This window comes from Perca flavescens, chromosome 7 (genome assembly GCF_004354835.1).
Source record: "Perca flavescens isolate YP-PL-M2 chromosome 7, PFLA_1.0, whole genome shotgun sequence".
NCBI classification, from domain to species: Eukaryota; Metazoa; Chordata; class Actinopteri; order Perciformes; family Percidae; genus Perca; species Perca flavescens.
In genome coordinates, this window is record NC_041337.1 from 38,836,844 (window position 1) to 38,841,514 (window position 4,671).

Below are 4,671 nucleotides of genomic sequence, written 5' to 3' on the forward strand. Positions count from 1 at the left end.
CCGTCCACCATCTGCCCGCCCCTCCCCCTCTCACAGCAGCAAGCACTTCCCTTCTTTCCCTGCATCTTCTCCCTATTAGCCTATAAAAATGACGTGTTTTCTCATGCGGGATGGGAGAAGACACAAAATCAATAAATTCCTAGAGTTTTGCGGGTGTAAAACACACGTTGCGGGTGCGGACGGTAATGGTCAGAAATTCGGTAGGAGCGGGCGGGAGCGGGATGAAGAAAACAGTCCCGCGCAGGGCTCTACTCTGTAGTATCAGTCAGTCACTCCAACAAAAAGCAGCTTTCACACAGGTTAGTGCCGTTCAAAGAGCTTTCCAGCTGACCGAGCAGCAGATAATAAGACGGCAGGAATGAGAGCAGTAAAACAGCTCAGTGGTTCATCAGCATCACCACCAAAGGAAGACATATTAGATTAGATTATAGAGATTAGACTCGTGCATGTTCACCTGCACACATCTTACAATATAAACAGAACATATTTTGCCAGGTTAATTAAACACATATATGTGTTTAATTAACCTGGCAAAATATTTCATATGCAGAAAATTAATATAATCTTGTTTTTTAGATTGTTTTGTAGATTTAAGGACATGTCTTATTAATGTGAAGAGACTGTTGGTAAATAAAGTTATTCATCAGTTAGTTCAGTGATGTGGTTCTTTATATCTCAGTGGATTTATTATATGTAGATATTATAAAGACATGAATCACAGATGTGGATGGATGGGAGGTTGTATGTTATGCTGCCTCTACACTTCTCTGTGCTTCATTTTCAGGATCAGATGTGACTTTTGTCTCCATCTACACTGGAATGACATGGACTGCAGCCCAGAGCTACTGCAGAGCTCACTACACAGACCTGGCCAGTGTGAGGAACACGGCAGACAACCAGAAGGTGCAGGCGATCCTACCTGGAGAATACTATATCTGGGGTTGGATCGGCCTTTTCAGAGACTCCTGGAAGTGGTCAGATGGAAGTACCTCCTCATTCAATTTCTGGAAGAACGGGCAACCTGATAACAACAACGAGACATGCGTGGCTGCAGACTTCAGCCAATCAGGAACCTGGGAAGACTGGTCCTGTGACATGGAGAGAGCGTTCATTTGCTACGGTCCAGGTGAGTGCTAACCCGGGATTCAAACAGCTTTTACATTTAGATTCAGGTTTACTTTTAGCATCACATTAGAATAACACAAAACAAGAGAAAACATCAGGTTGTGGAGAGTAAATGTGAACATGATGATGTGGATCATTTCCATGGAATAGTTAGTAAAGTTAGCATGCAGTGGTGATCAACTGCAGTTAGTGTTGAATCTATTGTTTAAACTGATGATGAAGAATGAACAGGATGCTGATTATTAATCAGACAGAAATGTTTGAACTCATAAAGTTTGTTTGATTTTTACAAAGTGGTGTCTACTTCAAAGAAAGTGTTGAAAGTGAAGTTTCAGAACAAGAAGAATCTGGATCTGAATGACCCTGTGATGGAGGCCATGTTGAAGCAGGTAAATCAGGTTTTATACTGTTTTACCTTTATGAAAAAAACAAATGAGATAAGATAAGTTTTGTGTCTCAGCTGAAACAGAAGCTGAGGGCCCAGGGGCTGGACGACGACATCAAACTGAGCTGGAGGAAGCAGGCCGATGGAAAAGTCTTCCACAAGGAAGACAAGAAGACCAACAAGAGGAGGAGGAAGAGGGAGGAGCTGTAATGTTGAGTTGCTGCGTATGTTTTCATCAGATAAAAGTCTGGTTCTTTCCTCAAAGATGTGAAGGAGCAGAATAGACCTGCAACAATCAGCTGATTCATCCATTATTCTCTTTAGTGACAATAACTTATATGTTTTGAATAGTTTAGTTTTCATTTATTATTGTTGTAGTGATTCTTACATTCTTTATTTTAAAAGAGATCTTGAGGTTCCGTAGACTAGCTATGGATTACAAATACTAAACAGAAAAAGAACATTCTCTGGGTTCAGAAAGTAAATGTACGTTAAGAAATGTATCGTTCAAAAGACTAACATCAGCATATTATTATCAGTAGGAGCTCGGTGGCAGCAGCTCAGTCAGTAGGGAACCGGAGGGTCGCTGGTTCAAGTCCCCATACGGATCAAATACGGAGTGTGGATTGGTAGCTGGAAATATGCCAGTTCACCTCCTCGGCACTGCCAAGGTGCTCTTGAGCAAGGCACTGTACCCCCCCAACCACTCAGGGCACTGGTCCAGCACTGGCAGCCCCTCTCCCACTCTGACATCTCTCCATTAGTGCATAAATAGGTCCTGAGCATGTGTGTATTATAGGCCTATGTGTGTCAATAAAAAGTATAAAATTAACAATGAAGTAAAATGAAAACTATAAATGAAGGCTTATTTAGACCTATGAGTGATGTTGATAGAATAATTTAGACTTCAATAGACTGGTACCTTCATTATAAAGCTCTAATATGTTTTACGGCTCCAGATTTCTATTTTTGGCGGGGCGGGCAAAGATGTCTCTGTTGATAGTAACGGTTGATGACCTCTGGATTGTTTTAATCAATTACTACTAGGGTTGGATATCGTTTGGTTTTTTTCCGATACCAGTGCTAAATCGATACTTTTAAAACGGGTGATGAACGGTGCCTGAACCGGTGCCTGAACCAAAATATATATATATAATACAAATTTATAATACAAAATATAAAAAAAAAGGACCACAAAACGACATTAAATAACGGCTTGTTTATTGCTAAGGCCATACGGTCAAAATTAAATAATTGATTAATAATTAGTGCTGTCAAACGATTAAAATATTTAATCGCGATTAATTGCATTAACTCGCAATTAATCGCACATTTCTATCTATTCTAAATGTCCCTTAATTTCTTTTTGTCCCATTATTTTTTCTCATTTTAATGCTCCTATCAACATGGAAAAGTGGATCGCTTGCTTTGTGCAAATGTTTTTTTCATTGAAAACAACATTGGTATATACTGTAGCGTTCAATTTCACACTAATCCATTGTCGTGTGGCTTTGATGAGGGGGCGGAGAATTCGCATCGGCTGTGTGCTCGGCCATCAGTTGTATGCTTGGCCATCAGCATCAGCTGTGTGCTCGGCCATCAGCTGTGTGCTCGGTCATCAGCTGTGTGCTCGGCCTTCAGCTGTGTGCTCGGCCATCGGCTGTGTGCTCGGTCATCGGCTGTGTGCTCGGTCATCAGCTGTGTGCTCGGCCATCAGCTGTGTGCTCGGTCATCAGCTGTGTGCTCGGTCATCAGCTGTATGCTCGGCCATCAGCTGTGTGCTTTATCATCAGCATCAGCTGTGTGCTTGGTCATCGTGTGCTCGGCCATCAGCTGTGTGCTCGGTCATCAGCTGTGTGCTCGGTCATCAGCTGTATGCTCGGCCATCAGCTGTGTGCTTGGCCATCAGCATCAGCTGTGTGCTCGGCCATCAGCTGTATGCTCGGCCATCAGCTGTGTGCTTTACCATCAGCATCAGCTGTGTGCTCGGCCATCAGCTGTGTGCTCGGTCATCAGCTGTGTGCTCGGTCATCAGCTGTGTGCTCGGTCATCAGCTGTGTGCTCGGTCATCAGCTGTATGCTCGGCCATCAGCTGTGTGCTTTACCATCAGCATCAGCTGTGTGCTCGGCCATCAGCTGTGTGCTCGGCCATCAGCTGTGTGCTCGGTCATCAGCTGTGTGCTCGGTCATCAGCTGTGTGCTCGGTCATCAGCTGTATGCTCGGCCATCAGCTGTGTGCTCGGTCATCAGATGTGTGCTCGGTCATCAGCTGTGTGCTCGGCCATCAGCTGTGTGCTCGGTCATCAGCTGTGTGCTCGGTCATCAGCTGTGTGCTCGGTCATCAGCTGTATGCTCGGCCATCAGCTGTGTGCTCGGCCATCAGCTGTGTGCTCGGTCATCAGATGTGTGCTCGGCCATCAAGTGGTATTTCAGACTGGACGTGCTGCGATAATAGCCCAGTTCACAACCACCAAAGACACAGATCACTTTGGTCTGGTCAATGGAACCATTTGGCAACTTTTTAAAAGTAAACTTTCCATTCAGAATCTTATTGGCGTCCATTTCAGTGTCTCACGTTCACCAACCACTCAAAACGTAAAGTTAGCCTACTACTCTTTGGCCGGCTCCAAGCCCAAACCAGTGTGTGCAGCGTGCCTGTTGTTTTGTTTCCGGTCTAGCTAGATCTGGTGTGGTGTTGTAGTTTTTCTAACGTTACTAGTTTTTGCAACAGCATGTGGAAAAAACAGCACTGTCTGTGTTGTTTTTCCGACATCGGCAGCTGCAGTCAGACTGCTACGTCCCGCTGTTGGAATCCTCTACAGGTAAATACAGTCACACTTTACACTGCTTAACGTCAGCTGTCAGCATTTCAACCATTGTGTTTAATCCAGCTACTAGCTAACAGTAACGTAGCGTCCCGTCCAGCGATGCTTCTGAAAAAAAAAGAAAGTCAGGCACCGAAATGTGGCACAGAAATGTTCCTTCTTATTCGGTCATGTTATTACCATTTACGTCGGAATTGGTGCCCTATTGGCACTGCGTTTCGGTACCCAACCCTAATTAATACTTTTAGTTATAACAGAAATAATAAATATATTCAAAGCTTCTCAAACATGAAGATTTTATGCTTTTGTTATATTTGATCATAAACTTAATATATT